Source organism: Phascolarctos cinereus, unplaced genomic scaffold (genome assembly GCF_003287225.1).
Source record: "Phascolarctos cinereus isolate Bilbo 61053 unplaced genomic scaffold, phaCin_HiC Scaffold_2;HRSCAF=192, whole genome shotgun sequence".
NCBI lineage: Eukaryota > Metazoa > Chordata > Mammalia > Diprotodontia > Phascolarctidae > Phascolarctos > Phascolarctos cinereus.
Genome location: NW_027555625.1, coordinates 201,622,938 through 201,641,538, shown reverse-complemented (window position 1 = coordinate 201,641,538; position 18,601 = coordinate 201,622,938). Strand labels below are relative to the sequence as shown.

Genomic DNA, 18,601 nt, shown 5'->3' with positions numbered 1-18,601 from the left:
CTATGTATGTATCATCTGTGTATTTATAAAGGGGGTGTGTAGGAGTGTTCAGGGAGGACTAGCACCTCTGGTGTGAGGGATTGTGCAGCTCTTTTCAGGGCTGCTCATACATCTTTGGTGTCTACTTGTCACCAATCTCTCACCTGTGGCTCCAAGAAGCTGTAGCATGTGCAGCAGCCACATCCCAGTAAACCGTCTCAGCAGATGGGCTAAACCAGGTTGAAGGTAACCAACAGGCCTCAAAGCCATCAGTGAATTAAGGGGATGTCTACCTAAGCATAGGAAGACATCCCCCAAGGGAATGGGCAGATGAAAACAATTTGTTCCAATGGCCATGAAGGTGGCTGAAGATACTAAAGATGCCAAGGTCATGCACTGCATTCCAGGTCATCACCACTTGTCTTGACTTTTATCTTGGCACTGGAATGATGACACTGGAAGAGAGAGTGAGGCTAATGACTGTGCAACTGTGCCTCACTTAAATCCAATCCACAAGCAAGTCAAGACATTACCTTGTGATGTCATTGGCTCTCTTTGAAAACGAAGGTCAAACAGCATTTATAAAGGAGTACTCAACATGTGGAGCAATACTATTAATGGTGGGATTACTACATTCCATCATTCTGCAACAGTTGAGTATGGAGCCAGGTGAGATAAATACAAAAGAGATGAGGAAATCTGTTTCCAGGTGACATGTGGAAGAGGCTATGGTATTTTGAGGATTCCAAGATGCTTACTCTCACACATTGTCTCTGTTGTGTGAGGGGCAGATTAATCCCACCCCTGGGGACTATTTCCATGTTTCCCTTTTTTTCCCCCTTGGCAGGACTATGTTGCCAATTTGGATTTTGTCAATACTTCTAACCACCTAATGCCCCAGTTGGCTCAAGGACTTAATGTATCAATATTATCAAAGGTGCCACATTGCCAAATGTACCAAAAGACACTAGTAGAATCAGCTGTCTACTGCTTGACAGACAAACCCTCACAGGCCCCTTCCTTCTCCTCAGACATTCATTATAGCAGAAATCAGGGGCCCTAAGTCTTCCTCATTCATTAGGTGTGTAACCTAGAGAAGTCACTTCATCACTTCATCACATTCATCACATCACTTCATCAACAAGCATTTATTAAGCTTACATGCTAGACATTGTGCTAAGCTCTGGGAAAACAAAGAAAGTCCAAAACAAGGACCCTGCCTAAAGTAGTTTACATTCTAGTGGAAGTCACCACCTCAAATTCCTTATTTATAAAATAAAGACAATAATATCTGTCCAAACTACCCCACAGGATCCTTCAGAGGATCTCAGGAGATAATGGATGTGAAAGGATTTTGTAAACTGTAAGGCTCTATGTGAATGTGAGGTAATATTATTAATTTTATTGCTCCTCCAGATCACAGATTAAAAGCTGAAAAGGATAGCTTGATGGGAACCAATGTCGTTGTTCAGTCATGCATGTCCAATTCTTCATGACCCCATGGACCACAGCACGCCAGGCCCTTCTATCCTCCACTATGTCCCGAAGTCTATCCAAGCTCATGCTCGTTTTCTCCCATGTTGCTATCTATCTCATCCTTTGCTATCCCATTTTCCTTTTGCTTTCAATCTTTCCCAACATTAGGGTCTTTTACAATGAGTTCCATCTTCTCATTATGTGGCAAAAGTATTTAAGCTTCAGTGTCATTATTTGACCTTCCAATGGAAAAAAAAAGTTTTGAACAATAGAATTTTGGGCACCTTGAAAAACCAAAGGAAGAAATATTCCTGGGCACAAGGGCTACCAAAATTAATTATGCTCTGCATCACAGATATTTTGTACTTTCATGTGCCTATGTGACAGTGTTGATTCTACCCATGTAGGTGAGATTAATTGTTATTGAAACCCGTGTTATTACCACAATCAGGGAGGTAAGGCATTTAGTCTGTGGACAGGAGGGCAGCAGCTGTTGTTAGCAGTTCTAACAAGAGCATCAGCCCCTTTCTTACTTTCAGATATAGTCCAAGCTGCTGTCCTGGCGTTAGACTGGCCCTTACACTGTGACTGCTGCTGAATAGTCTCAAAAGAAGAGGGGGAAAAGAGCCAATGTACTGGCATTGAGTGCCGAACTTGAAGTCAGGAAAACCTGAGTTCAAATCCAGATTTGTGAACTTTCAAGTTGCATGACGATGAGCAAGTCACTTAATCTTTATGAGCCGCAGTTTCCTCATCTGTAAAATGTGAATAACACTCACGGCAACTACCTCAGAGGGTTTTTGTAAGGATCAAACAACAGTGTATTAAAGTGTTTTACAAATCTCAAAGCATTATAGAAATGTCAGCTGTTACACTCACTAGTGGCAGATCAAATTTGTTTTAGGGAGTCTGGTTACATAAATGGCATTTTCTGTGTATTCTCAAACTTTGAGAATTTTCCTGGGGAAAGTCTCATTAACTGGGCCAAACTAGAAGCCGTCAGAGACCACTGGCACAGAGTATATGCTGAAGGGCTAATGATAATGACTTGTGTCATAAGGACATCGATGCCTGTGTTCTTGACATCATCTGACCTCCACCTTATTTTCTTTGATGTGATTATGTCATTGACCTTGTCAGTGAGAGGCTATGAGGCCTTGACTCTAGGACAGGTTCATATAGCCCTCAGACTCTGGACTTTGGGTAGCTTCAGTAAAAACTACATGTGTATGTGCGTTTCTGTTAGTACATGTCCAAGTATGTGTTTTTGTGGTGGGTGTGTGTATTTTTTAAAACATTTGTAGTTTCAAATAACTGTCAGGAACTCAGCATTAGAAATAGCTCAGCCTGAATGATAGTATTTAACTTTGCAAACAAGACAATGAGAAGACTGTCCCATAAGAGGAAGTGATTTCCAGTTGATTAAGTGACCTGAAAGGATTTTCCTTAGCGGAAATCTGGAGGCAATGAGGCCTGTCCACTCAGAGCTTTTTAGAAGATATAGGATTTATTCAAAGTATCATTAATAATAATTAATGATTGCATTAAAGAAGGATATGAAAGGCAGCATGGTGTGGTAGAAAGAGTACAGGCATAGGAGTCAAAAGAACGAGGTCACCTCTGTGGAGGCTTCTACCCTGGGGCTTTGGGCCCTATTAAACACAGCTTTCTGGGGAACTAGCTTTTCCACTAAAAATCATCCCAGGGCATCTAGTGTTAGAAGAGAACTTGGAGTGCCCCAATACCTTCATTGTACAGAGAGAGAGCTGAGTCCAGAGATGGGAAGCCATTGGTTCAAGGTCACACATTTTAAGTGGCTTGCACTTGGGTCTTCTTACTACAAATGCAGGCTATTTCCATGAAATTATCTTGCCATTTCTGAATTCTCCCATTCCTCCAACTCGAGCCTCTGCACCTCACTGGGCCCTGAACAGCTTGGCCCCTTGGGTTCAAAGATCTGCCAAACCAGAGTCCTCATTACTTTCGCCCCTTCTACTGCTACTATCTCCTAATGCCGATCCTATTCCTTAATGAAAGTTCCTCATTCTAGCCCTATTGTGACTTATCCTGATTTCCTTTAGACCAAGAATGTCCTCCTACTTATCCCAACCTACTACTTACCTGTGTCATCCTGACCAAGTTCTTTGACCTTTGTTTCCTCACCTGTAAAATGAGGGGGTTGGACAAGATGACCTCTAAGATCCTTTGCAGCTCTATGATTCTATCTAACTTACCTTGACGCAAGAAAATACAAATAGATATATAAAAAAGATAGGGTTCCCATTGCCTCAGAAATCAGTAATTTAACCTAATACATAGATCACCCTGGCAGCTTACAAAATACATTTTCTCCCTCTCTCCCCCACTTCCTTACATACTCTCATCACTGGCAGTATTTTTACATGACTTTAAAAAGTCATTTCCCAGCTCTGGGCCTCAGTTTTCTCCTCTGTAAAATGAGAAGCCTTGAAGATTACTGAGAACCTTCCAGTTCTAAACAAAATTCTAAAAATTCTGGGGTTTATGATCTATAAAGCTCCAAGGGAGGTGTTACTGGGAATCTGCTGACAAGGCAGCCCTTCAGTCATGGACTCTTTCTACGTTGACCTTATCTGAACCTAGTTAGCATAACTCCCTTTAGCTCAGCTTCCCTGCCCCACCCCCCACCCCCGCCTCCCCCGTTGGCTTCCCCACCCCTTAGCAATGAAGGTTCCAGGGTGAATCCTATGTGATGCCCCTAGGAGGGGTGTTGTGTTCCGTGTCTTACCTATTTTAGCAAGTTAGCATTCATAAGTCATGTCTCCAAACAGCTTGCTTGTTCTTTAATTAAAGAAATGAAAGACAAAACCCTCTGGAGGATAGGCAATAATTTGATTGCAAAAGAGAAGCCCAGAATAGGAAGAGAGCCTTTCTCCATTGCCCTGGGGTGCCCCCGATGCCAGGGCTTTGGCAGGGTTCCAATTCAGCTGTGGATGGTGTGGCTGGATCTTAGGCTTGAGAAAAAGAAAGATCTCCTGTTCTTTCTGTTCGGAAACAAGAGAAGAGCTAAGAAAGAGTGATTCAAATGTGGAGTAGGCCAGAGTAGGCTACTATGGGAGGTGGTGATATTTCCTTATCACTGGAAGCCTTCAAGTGAAGGCTTGATAACCCCTTGTTGAGGTCCAGGGGATTCCTGTGCCAGTATGGGTTGTACCAAATGGTCCCTGAGATCTTCTCTATATCTGGGATGTTGTTGATTCTATAAAGTGTCTGCCCAGCCTGAGAGGCCCAGGCACACAATTAAGGCTAGGCCTTAATGTTAGAAAATTGTGTACCTGCCCATCCTCTTCCAGACCTCATGGAGGCCTTCCCAGTAACTCATGTAATATGGAAACCTGGTGTGCATGGCTGAAAAGGACCTTAGAGATCATCTCAATTCCCTCAGTTTTCAGAGGTGGAAGGAAACTGAGGCCATCAGAGAGGGAGTGACTTGCTTATCCAAGGTCATAGATCAGTAGCAGAGCTGGAATTCAAACCCAGGTCTGTAGTACCCTTTTCATTACCCCACACTGTTCACCTAGTTCAAACCCTTCATATATCAGAGTAAAAAACTGAGACCAAAAGAGGAGGTAAATAATTATAACTTATTTCTATAGCACTTGTCTCACAACAGCTTTGTGTGAGGTAGGTAGCACAAATATCCTTATACCTACTTTATTTTCCCCCATCTTCTTAATGGTATTTTTATCCTGATTATATATAAAGATAGTTCTCAACATTCATTTGTATAAAATTTTGAGTTCTCAATTTTTCTCCCTCCCTCCTTCCCCTTCCCTCTCCCCAAGACAGCAAGTAATCTGATATTGGTTATACATGTATGATCATGTTAAACATATTTCCACATTAGCCATGTTGTGAAAGAAGAATTAGAATGAAAGGGACAAACCATGAGAAAGAAAAAAACAAAAACCAAAAAAAAGTGAAAATAGTATTCTTCCATCTGCATTCAGATTCCATAGTTCTTTCTCTGAATGTGGTTAGCATTCTCCATCACAAGTCTTTTGGAATTGTCTTGGATCATTCTGTTGCTGAGAAGAGTTGTCTATCAAAGTTGGTCATTGCACAGTGTTACTGTTACTGTGTACAATGTTCTCCTGGTTCTGCTCACTTCACTCAGCATCAGTTCATGTAAGTCCAGGTTTTTCTGAAGTCTGCCTGATCATCATTTCTTTTGGCACAATAGTATTCCATTACATTCATATACCACAACTTGTTCAGTCATTCCCCTATTGATGGGCATTCCTTCAATTTCCAACTCTTTGTCACCACAGAAAGAGCTACCATAAATATTTTTGTACATGTGGGTCCTTTTACCTTTTTATTTTCCCTTTCTGTCATATTAACCAATCTGATAGGTGTGAGGTGGTACCTCAGAGTTGTTTTAATTTACACTTCTCTAATAAATAGTGATTTAGAGTTTGTACCTACTTTATAGATGAGGAAATTGAAACTCAGAAATCTTAAGTGACTTACTCAAAGTCATGCAGTCAAATCAAGAAGTATTTGTTAAGCACCTACTATGTGCCAGGCAACATGCTAAACACTGGGGATACAAAAAAATTAACAAAAAAGGCAAAAGCAGCTCATACCACAAGGAGCTCACAATCTGTTGGTGGAGGGGTGGGGGGGAGTAGGAGGAGACACTGTGTAAACAACTATGTGCAAACAAGACAAGATATAAGCAGGATAAATTGGAGATTAGTTAATTGTTATCCTTCCTGCTTGAAGAGGAACAAAATGTCAGCACTATGTTGGGCCAAGGTACAGTGTGTCTGACTGTGGCTGGTCAGACCAAAATGAGCTCAGAAGTCTCTACCACGGGTCTGGCACAAATAGTTCATATGAACATTTGGAGGGGAAATCTTTCTAAATTTGTGCGTCTCATGATTCTTTTCTATGGTAATCTCAGAGGGAAGGCACTAACATTAAGGAGGAACCCAAGAGCCTTCTTGCAAAAAGTAGGATTTTAGCTGAGATGTGAAGGAAGAGGCAGAGATAAGGAGAGTGAATCACAGGAATGGGGGCAGCTAATGCACGATTGGGGAAATGAAAGATCTTATGTGAAGAACAGCAAGGAGGCTGGTATCACTGGATTGAAGAGTATATGGAGATAGAAAGGGGCCAGATTATGAAGGGCTTAATAGCCAACTAGAGCATTTTATATTTAATCCTTGAGGGAAAATAGGAAGTCACTAGAGTTTCTAGGAGGTCAATCTGACAGTGATGGTCAGACTTGTGCTTTAGGAAGATCACTTTCATAGCTGAATATAGGATGGTTTGGAGGGAGGAAAGACTTGCAGAAGGGAAGATGATAATCATTGCAATAGTCCATATGAAAGCCTGCACATGGGATAACAATATCAAAGAAGATAAAAGGATATATACAAAAGATATTGTAAAGGTTGAATGGACAGGACTTGGCAATAAATTAGATATTAGTGGTGAGAGTAAGGAGTTGAGGATGACACCTCATTTGCTGTGTTGTTGTGAGCCTAGTTTACTAGGAAGATGATGGTGCCCTTAATACTAATAGGGGAGTTAGGAAGAGGAGGGGGTTTGCAGAGAAAGATGAGTCCAGTCTGTCTTTTCTCTCTTACTAAATTATAAACTCCTTGAGAGCAGCAATCTTTGTATTCCTAGAATCAAAGCCCAGGTTTTGTACAAAATAGGTACTTAATTAGTGTTGCTGAATTGAATTGTCAGTTCCTTCTTGAGGTTTAAAAAGATTGAAATAACATGGTTTTCACTAATGGAAATCCTATAAAATAATGACAATAATTCACATGTCTGCAGTACTTTAAGGTTTACAAAGCATGTTCCCCTTGTGAGTAAAGGACAAGTATAATTGTGTCCGTACTACATATGCTAAAAACTGAAACTCAGAGAAATCATACAGCTAGTAAATATTTTAATAAGAATTCAAACCCATGTTTTCTAACTTCAAGAAAAAATGGTGTTGGTATGATTAATTGCAAGTCTAGCTGCTGACTTAGACAAAACTCAGAGTCTGAAGAAATCTCAGAAGTCATCTGCTCCAACTCATACCCACACAGAAAGTTCCTCTACAACATCCTCAAAAAATGGTCATTCAAACTTTTCCTGAAGATGTTGAATAAGGATGAACTCGTTAACTCTCAAAGAAGTCCATTCCATTTTGGACAACTCTTAACTGTTAGGAAGCTTGTCCTTACAGTGAATGGAAATCTGCTTCTCTGTACCTTCTACCAATGAAGTGTGCCTCATTCTGCCCTTTGGGACCAACCAGAGTAAATCTAATGTCTCTTCCATATGACAACCCTTCAAATATTTGAAGAGAGCTTCAGATTCCTGCAGGTTGTAGGTGGGCATCCAGTGTTGGGGAATTAGCATTTAGATTCAGTAACTACTGAAGAAGAAGAAAAAGAACACAAGAAAGCAAAAAAGATGCTTTGACTCTATGTGATGTTTTTCTATCCCTTCTCTCCATACTCAGCCAGATGAGGGCTAATAGCCAGAGGGTATGATGAAAACTTCCAAATAGGGGCACCACTCCAAGGACATCAGAAGTTTCTGTTCCAAAGATTAAGGCCCTGAGATTTAGTCACACTGAAGTCTCCTTCCCCAGCTCTCTAGCCTCCAGCCAGCTGTTAATTATTTCATTCACATGGGAGATTTCATTTTATAAGCTATTTAATTTTTATACTTCTGCGGATGTGTGATCTCAGTGTGGGGTCTCCTGCTACTCACATAGATCCCAACCTTTCCGTCTATGCAAATATCATTGCTGTCTCCCCATAAATCCACTATGGAGATTCTTCCCGGTGAACCAGCAGCATTCTATTAGTATCTCGAGGGTAGCAACATAATAATTGGTTTATTTATCTGTCCTTTCTTACTCTACTTACGTAGCTTGCCCACTTTTTCCGATCACTCCTCAGCTCAAATTTCATCTCCTTTAGGAGATCTTACCTATTCCTCTTCTGCCCTCCCCCATCTTTTTTTTTTTCTGAGATCCCCTTTTATTTACATTATCTATTTTATAAGCGGGCAGCTAGGTGGAACAATGGATGGAGTGCTGGGCCTGGAGTCAGGAAGACTCATCTTCCTAAGTTCAAATCTGGCCTCAGAAACTTACTAGCTGTGTGACCCTGGACAAGTCACTTTACCCTGTCTGCCTCAGTTCCCTCATCTGTAAAATGAGCTGGAGAAGAAAATGGCAAACCACTCCAGTATCTGCCAAGAAAATCACAAACTGGGTCATAGAGAGTTGGATATGGCTGAAATGATTGAAGAAAAAATTCCTATGTACACTTTCTTGACATCTCTCCCATTTGAATGTGAGCTCCTTGAGAACAAGGATGATGTTTTTGTCTTTCTTTGTATTCCTAGCACTTAGCACAGTACCTGGCACATAGTAGGAGTTTAATAAATGCTTGTTGACTAACTAGCATATGTTACTGATGTCCTTTATATCACAAAAACTGCCACTAGGTGGCACAATGGATCATTAGGCCTGGGGATAGGAAGACATGAATTCAAACTTGACTTCAGATTCTTGCTAGCTGTTTGACCCTGGACAATTCACTTAACCTTTGTCTATCTTAGTTTGCTCAACTGTAAAATTAAGATAATAAAACACTGATTTCACAGGGTCATTATAAGAATTAAATTAGATAATATTTGTATAGGGTTTAGCACAGTGTCTGACACGTAGTAAGTACTTAACAAATGCTTGTTCCCTTCTATTATCTTCTTCAACATCATCATCATCATCATTGTTAGTACTTATAGGGTGCTTATGGTTTGCATATATACATGTAGATATATAGATATAGATATCATCCCATTTTATCCTCACAACTACCCTGGGAAGTAGATGCTATTATTATCTCCATTTTTTATAGATGAGGAAACTAAGGCAGACAGAGGTTAAGTGATTTGCCTATGGTCACACAGCTAGTAAATGTCTCAGGGCTGGATTTGAATTCAGATCATCCTAATTCCAGGACTAGTGCTCTACCCACTGTACTACCTAGCTACTTCCCAATCATCATAAGATCAAGAATCATAAGATTAAAGGATTTAGAGTTGGGAAAGACTTTAGAAATTATCTAGTCCAGCCTACTCATTTGTAAAAAGGAAACAAAGCCCAGAAAGGTTAAATAACTCCTCCTTATGCACAAGTCATTGATAGCAATCAGGGCAGCTTATTAATGCCCATTATGCGCATTTCCATTGCATTGTGGGTGGCCTGCAACTTTCATTTTTCTGCCATTATTGTGTTCCATGGTTCATAGCCACTTAGTATCTCACCAGGAGAATAATGGTGTTAAGGAGAAGGACTTTGTCAGCCCGCCATTCAAAGAATTGCTCTGGAATGCAGTCTGGTCTGATCTCCTCTGCTTCTTGTATTCCTGAAGGCTATGTCAGAGAAGTCCAAGGTCTCCAGGTCCTTTCACTCTGGAAAGATTTCCATGATATGCCTGGTAGAAAATGGGGCGCTTGCTGTTTGTGAACCAGCATTCTTGAGTGCAGAAAGGCTCATCACCAGGAAGTAGGCTACCAAGAGAGTGGATTTTTTAACCACAGTGATCCGTGAAACAAAGTCAATAAGGATTAGGTATATTGCTGCAACAGTCTCATGGTATTCAACACAGTATTAAGTCACCTTCAAATATTGCTCTGCAACTTTCAGGTCCTTTCTGTTCCATGCCCAGATTGGGAGTTCCTTTTGTAGTCTGGACCTTTATCTTTTCTAGCTCTCCCCTATCTCTTGGTCTATGGTCTCTTCTCAAGTACATGCAGATAGAGCACCAGCCCTGGAGTCAAGAAGACCTGAGTTCAAATCCAACCTCAGACACTTGACACTTACTAACTGTGTGACTCTGGGCAAGTTGTGTGACCCTGGGCAAGTCACTTAATACCATTGCCTAGCAAAACATAAACAAAAAAAAATCAAGTGTATGCAAAAAACATATACATTCAAGTCTTTTCCCTTTTCCTGGTCTCCAGTTGCCTCATCTGTAAAATGAAGTATTGGACTTGATGATTTCCATGATTCTTTCCATCTCTGATGTATTATTTTCTATATTCTAATGCCTTTTCCATCTCTAACATTCTTCTCATTATTCAAAGTTACTCAGTAGCCAGCCATCATATCTGAGACTGGAATATTGGCCTCCTGACTATATTCACGCCTTCCACCACACCAGGTTATATTGTCCCCCAGTAATCTGCAGAAAGATTCATTAAGGTACTCTTGGACTCCAGAGCTCCCTTATCTCTAAGATGTTGATATGCTTCCGCTATTAGGGCTGGGAAATGAACAGCTAATTAACGACTATCGGGCATCTTGCAGATGTTGCTTAATAACAATCCACAGCCTCTCAGTAGTTTCAAGCTTCTTTTTTCATGTGGCTGGGTACTCATAGGATCAAAAGGCTGAGACCTGGAAGGGAGCTCAGAAATGATTCAATCCAACCCCTTATCTTACATATGAAATAAAGACACAGATAGGAAAAGTGCCTTGCCTGTGGTTACATGCTAATATGTGGGGAAACTGGAACTTGAATCCAGGACAACCTACTCCAAATATAGTCTTCCTTCCACCAAGTTTAGATGTCTTCCTTTATTGTATTAGGGCATGGATCACCAACTTTCTTTCTTACTCTCTTTTAAAAAAAATTTTTTTTAGAGAGCATAGTATTTACTTCCTAAAAGCTTTAAGATCTCTGGGAATTGTGGGGGCAAGAGATGGAAAAATTTGTGAGAAAGAACAATAGTGAAGTCTCTGAGCAGAGCAGAAGAGGGACCACTTCTACCTCCAATGCCACCTTGTTCAAGGGGCCTTTTCTGATTCCCCCATTTGTAAGTGCTTCCAGCCTCTACTCACCTTACTCTGTATTTACTTTCTATGTGCCTTGGATTTTTTAATCTTTATAAGTGTTGTTCCTCCTTTTCAACTCTCCCTCCTCCTCAAGTATAATAATACCTATCATTAATATAGCTCCTACTATGTGCCAGGCACTGTGCTAAGTGCTTTACGAATATTATCTCATTTGATCTTCACAATAACTCTGAGAGGTAGGTGCTAGTACTATATTCATTTTACAGTTGAAGAAACTGAGGCAAACAGAAGTAATTTGCCCAAGGTCATGCAGCTATTAAGTCTCTGAGGTCACATTTGAACTCAGGACTTCCTAATTTAAGGCCCAGCACTCTATGTACAGCACCACCTAGCTGCTGTATAATACAAGCTTCTTGAGATCAGAGACTATTTCATTTTTGTCTTTGCATTCCTAGAACCTAGCACAATGCCTGGCACATAGCAGGTGCTTGATAGATGCTTTTGAATTGAACTGAATGCCGGTCATGTTCTCCTATTCCCAAAGATGACAGAGTACTATATGTATGTTCAGTTGTTTTAGTCGTGTCCAACTCTTCTCAACCCCATTTGGGGATTTCTTGGCAAACATATTGGAGTGGTTTGCCATTTCCTTCTCCAGCTCATTTTACAGATGGGGAACTGAGGCAGACAGGGTTAAGTGACTTGCCCAGGGTCACACAGCTAGTAAGTGTCTGAGGCCAGATTTGAACTCAGGAAGTTGAGTCTTCCTGATTCCAAGTCCAGTGCTCCACCCACTATGCCACCTAACTTTCCTCGATAGAGTTCTATTAAAGATGATATGGAGATTCATAGACAGATTCTAACATGCTTATTAGAAGTGCCGCTTAAGGGACAAAAGACAATCAGTGTCTGATTCATTGTCATTCTCTGGGAGGCCAGTTGAAAAATTGGAGTAGAATTCTCCATTTGATGGAAACAAAATAGATATCCATTGACTGGGGAATGCCTAAACAAATGGATACATGGATATAACAAATCCATACATGAGTGCAAAGAAATATTACTGTACTGCAAAAAACGATGAACATGAGGAATACAGAGGAGCACGCAAAGATAAATTAACAGATGCAAAGTGAAGAAAGCAGAACCAGGAAAACTACACACACACACACACTACAGCAATGTAAATAAAAAGAACAACCGCAAAGCAACCAAAATGAAATGCCTTAAAATTGTAATGATCAAAGTCTGGCCCCAAAGAAGAGATATGAGAAGTCACATACCCATCCTTCCCCACCAACTTTTTTTCTTTTTTGGAGCAAGGCAATTGGGGTTAAGTGACTTTCCCAGGGTCACACAGCTGGTAAGCTTCAAATGTCTGATCTGAGACAGGATTTAAACTCAGATCCTCCTGACTCCAGGGCCAGTGTTCTATCCACTGCACCACCTAGCTGGCCTGCACCAACTTTTTTTCAAAGATGGGCAACAGTGGATGTAGAAAGAGTATATATAACATCAGGTTTTTTCAATAAGTTGATTAGTAGTGCTGAACTTCTTTTTCCTTCCTCTTCCTTTATTCTTTATTGTAACAGATGACTCTCTGGGTGATGGAAGGATACTATCATAAGTATAGGTGATATGAAAGCAAAAGCTATCAATAAAAATTCATTTACAAATAATTTCCCAGTCAGCATGGTGTAACAAAAAGAACCCTGGATTGGGAGACAAGAGACTTGAATTCTAGTTCTGACGCTAAATGACCTTCAGTGAATCTTTTCTACCTCTGGACATACAATGGTTGTGTGACTCTATACATATCATTTAATCTAGGAACCTCAATTTTCCCATATCTAAACCAGGGACAATTATACTTGCCCTTCCTAGATGAAAGAGTTGTTATGAGGAAAATGCCTTGTGACCTTCAAAAGACCACAAGTTTTGATATAGAAACTCACATGGTAGAACCAGATACTTTGCAGTTTCCCATCTGTTAATATGGGAAGCTGGGAAGCTGCCCGAAAGTTGAACCTACCTGGGACAATTTCCTGATTACCTGTGCAGTAGCACAAGTAATAAAAAGCTCATACTCTCAATGTAAAGCTGTCTGGGCACCTGACCTACCCTACCTTGTTTAACCTCCTGCTCCTTTCTATAACCTTAAGTCATTATGTTCCTCTGGTCCCTGCAGGTCCACCTAGAAATCTGCATAGCAATAACAATAGCAATAACATAGAAATAACATAGAAATTTCCATAGTAAGTATATCCTATTGGCTTCTGAGGTTAGAATTAGACTCATCAATAAATCAAATCTAATCAATAATTTACTTTTTTATGGTCCTTTGAAGGTCACAAGGCACTTTCCTCATAACAACTCAAATCAAATTTTGGAGTGGCAGAGCTCCAAAATGGTTAGGGTTAGACATTTTTCCGGCCTAAGAAAACTTAGGTCAGCAGGAGACATCTGTGACGATGGAGTGGAGGACTGTCCAGAGTGTAGACACACAGAGGCAGCAACAGTGGCCACAGCAGCAGTAGCAGCAGCTTTGAGAGTTCTAGCCCAGAGATGGTAAGAGGTTGGACAACTGGTCAGAAAGAGATTACAGGGGACCCGTTGCTGGCACTGGGTATAGCAGGTGATGATTTGCAACTCTATTGCCTATATGTAGTTCTGAGTCACAGTTCCAGGGCACAGAAGAACACTAGGGCTTGTGGTTGCAGGGGAACAGGGGACCTGGTCATAGTTCTAAAGTCAAGAGGAGCACTAGTGCTTGCAGTTGCAGGGGAACGACATCCTATCCTGGGTAAAGATCAGAGCATAGATCAAGAAAGCAACGATCACACCTCTCCCCTAATCACACCACCTTGGAAGCACTGAAAATTTGCAGACCCCCAGAACTAGCTCTGAAAACAGCAGCACAAAAAAAGCTTGAAGCTTGAGACAGTGCCTCTCCGTTCCCAAGTGAGCAGAGCCCAACTTTAACATAAAATTCAAATTCAAGAAATAGGCTAGAAAAATGAGCAAACAACAGAAAAAGAACAATCATAAAAAACTACTATGGTGGCAGGAAAGACCAAGAGACAAACTCAGACAAAAACAATAACAGAAAAACAGCTATAATCAAGCCTCAAAGAAAAATATTAATTGGACACAAACCCAATAAGAATTCCTGGAAGAGTTAAAGAAAGATAAGAGTAGTGGAGAGGAAATTGAGAAAAGAAATTCAACTGATGCAAGAAAATTATGAAAAGAGAATTAAGAACTTGGTAAAAGAGGCACAAAAATACTGAACAAAATAACAACAAAAAAATAGAATTAGCCTAATGGTAAAATAAGCGCAAAAATTCACTAAAGAAAAGAACTCCTTAAAAATTAGAATTGGGCAAGTAGAGCTAATGATTCCATAAGACATAAAGAAACAATCAAACAAAGTCAAAAGAATAAAAAAAATAGAAGAAAATGTAAACTATCTCATCAGAAAAACAACTGACCTGGAAAATAGATTGAGGACAGAAAATTTAAGAATTATCGACTACCAGAAAGCCATGATAAAAAAGAGTTTCAACATCATATTTCAAGAAAATATCAAGGAAAACTGAGCCAGAGGTAAAATACAAATGGAAAGAATCCACCAATCACCTCTGAAAGAGGTCCCAAAGCAAAAACTCCCAGGAATCTTATAGCCAAATTCCTGAGCTTCCAGGTCAAGGAGAAAGTATTACAAAGCAGCCAGAAAGAAACAATACAAATATCATGGAAGCACAATCAGGATCACACAAGATTTAATGGATGCCATGTTAAAGGAGCAGAGGGCTTGGAATATGAAATTCTGGAAGGCAGAAGAGCTAGGACTATAAACAAGAATAACCTACCCAGCCCTCAAGGGAAAATATGAATGAAATAGAGGACTTTCAAGCATTCCTGATGAAAAGACCAGAGCTGAATAGAAAATCTGACATATATATGTACACACACACACACACACACACACACACACACACACACACATGCACCTTTTTTTTTTCCCAGGCAATTGGGGTTAAGTGATTTGTCCAGGGTCACACAGCTAGTGAGTGTCAAGTGTCTGGTCTGAGACTGGATTTGAACTCAAGTCCTCCTCCCTCCAGAGCTGGTGCTCCACTGTACCACCTAGCTGCCTCATACGCACATTTTTAAAAGAAAATTCAGCATTCAAACACAAGACTTGAGAGAAGCATAAAAAGGTAAACATGAAAGAGAAATCATAAGGGACTCAATAAGATTAAGCTGTTCACATTCCTATACAGGAAGATAATGCAGGTAACTACTAAAAACATTATCAATATTAGGGCAGTTAAAAGAAGTTTACATAGAAGGCATGGGTGTGAGTTGATCGTGTTGGAATGATCTCCAAAAAAAAATGAAAGGGTGAAAAAGAGGGATGCACTAGCAGAAGAGGGAAGGGAGAGGTGGAATGGGGAAAATTTTCTCATATAAAAGAGGTACACAAGGAAGAGCTTTTATAGTGGAAAGGAAAATGGGGGGGGTGCAATGCTTGAACCTCACTCTCCTTGAGGGAAGATTGTTGGACCTCACATAGTGCCTTTTCACTTCTCTGTTACAGGAGATCTTGGGCAGCTAGATGGTGCAGTAGATAGAGTGCCAGGTCTGGATTCAAGAAGACTCATCTTCCTGAGTTAAAATCTGGCCTCAGACACTTACTAGTTGTGTGACCCTGGGCAAGTCATTTAACCCTATTTGCCTCAGTTCCTCATTTGTAAAATGAGCTAAAGAAGGAAAGAGCAAACCACTCCAGTATCTTTGCTAAGAAAACCCCCCAAATGGAGTCTCAAACAGTTGGATGTGACTGAAACAAATGAACAACAATCATAACTGTGCATGGAAATGGGAAGAGCTAACCCACAAAAGGAAAATGGATAGCAGAAAGGATTAGAAATCAGAATCCAACAATATGTTGTATGCAAGAGACACACTTAGAACAGAAAGATGCATGCAGATTTAAATTAAAGGTTGGAGCAGAGTCTAATATGCTTCAGTGGAAGTAAAAAAGGTAGAGGTAGCAATCATGACATCAAACCAAGCAGAAGCAAAATTAGACCTAATTAAAACAGATAATGAAGGAAACTACATTTTGCTAAAAAAAAAAAAGTACCATAGACAATGAAGTAATATCAAAAATTTTCATAGCAAACTTCTCCAATGAAGGTCTTATTTCTCAAATATATAGAAAACTGGGTCAAATTTATAAAAATAAGAGCCATGCCCCAGTTGATAAGTGGTTGAATGATATAAACAGGCAGTTTTCAGAAGAAGAAATAAAAAATGCTTTAAATAATTATTGATTCGAAAAATGCAAATTAAACCAACTCTGAGGTGCCATTTCACACCTTTCAGAAATGACAAGTACTAGAGTTGGTGAAGGCAAATAGTTACACTAATAAACTGTTGGTAAAGTAACGAGCTAGTCCAACCATTCTGGAGAACAATTTGGAACTATGCCCAAAGGGCTTTAAAATTGTGCATGACCTTTGACTCAGCAAAACCGCTGCCCAAAGAGATAAAAGGAAAAGGAAAAGGACTTATATGTACAAAATAATTATATCAATTCTTTTTGTGGTGGCGAAGAATTGGAAATTGAGGGTATATGCATCAATCTGAGAATGGCTAAACAAATAGTTGCATATGATTGTGATGGAGTACTATTATGCTATAAGAAATGACAAGGGGGGTGGTTTCAGAAAAACATGGCAAGACCTATATGAACTGATTCAAAGTGAAGTGAGAAGAACATCATTGTGCATGTAACAATGTTCTACTGTGAAAGGCTTGGCTACTTTGACAAATACAATGATCCAAGACAATTCCAAAGGATTCATGATGAAAAATGCTATCCACCTCCAGAGAGAGAACTGATAAACTCTGATTTCAAACTGAAATAATTTTCTCACTTCTTTTGGTTTTTTTTTTTTGCAATATGGCAAATATGGAAACACATTTTGCATGATTTCACACGTACAATTGATATCACATTATTTGCCTTCTCAGTGGCCAAGGGAGATTGTGGGAGGGAGGAAGAGAATTTGTAATTCAAAATTTAAAAAGAAAAGAATGTTTAAAATATATAAATAATAAAATTTAAAAAAAAATAAAACAAAATGGGGAACATAATGATGCTTGCACTACCTGCCTCATGGGGTTGTTGTAAGGAAAGAGCTCGCATTACAGGTGGACTGGATCTAACCCCAGAGCATGTAGTGTGCTCTGCCTGCTGACCAGCCCACATGGAAGAGGCTAGGAAACCTGCTTCCAGAAAGGGGTGATTATGGAGAATGGAAGAGTCTTGCTCCCCAATTCAGATTGTCAAGGGGTATTCCAGTCAGCTTACCTTGTAGTGAAGAGGTGCTTTTTTGATTGGCTGCTGAAATGGAACTGAGACATAGGCAAAAGACACTCACAGAGGGCAACTTGCCCTTTCTTTCCTGCCTAGCTGGTTTGAGTGAGGAAGTTGTTGTGTAAGCCTTTGGGTGGGACCTCAGGTCCTCCCCATCCAGGCCATCTGTAGTCTGTAGTATAAAAGGGGACAGGCCAATGGAAATCCTGTTCCTAGAGTGTTCCTGTCCACTCTGGGGCAGTCAGATCATGCTCTGTGGACAGGACTGTAGTTGGCCAGTCTCCCTACTATACTTTGAAAGTATACTACTATACACTATAGAGCAGAAGCACTATAGAAATGGAAATATCTTCATCATCATCATCAGAGGAAAGTAGCTCTTTACCTTCTGGTTGTTTTGACATTAGTCAAACATAAGATGAATAACTTCCCTCCACCTCAAACAGCCTAGAGTAGCATCATTCCCAACCCACACCCTACAGTTATGGTGATGCCCAGAAGACATATTCAGGTGTATTTCAGGGGACAGAGGGTGACTCCTCTCTAATGGCAAATTGAAATAAGGTGCTCATATTACTGTGTGAAGGCAGCTAGATGGCATAGTGAATAGAGCACAGGACCTGGAATCAGGAAAACCTGAGTTCAAATCTGACCTCAGACACTTATTAGCCACGTGACCCTGGGCAAATCACTTAACCCTGCTTGCCTCAATTTATTCACTTGTAAAATGAGCTAGAAAAGGAAATGGCAAACTAATTCTAGCATCTTTGTCAAGAAAATCCTAAATAGGGTCATGAAGAATTGGACATGACTGAACAACAGCTACTATGAGAGAAAGAAAAAGGCTTGTAGGATCTTAGGATTTAGGGCTGAAAATGACCTTGAGGATC

At 40.2% G+C, this 18,601-nt stretch overlaps 1 long non-coding RNA gene across 1 annotated transcript; it reads right to left on the bottom strand.

The window, feature by feature from the left end:
• Positions 1 to 4,258: 4,258 nt before the first annotated feature.
• On the bottom strand, positions 4,259 to 17,809 carry LOC110212604 (uncharacterized). The gene is made up of 2 exons (XR_002325716.2): positions 17,706 to 17,809; positions 4,259 to 4,478 (listed from the first exon to the last, which is right to left on the bottom strand). It is a non-coding gene; the product is annotated as an uncharacterized LOC110212604 (long non-coding RNA).
• Positions 17,810 to 18,601: the final 792 nt, after the last annotated feature.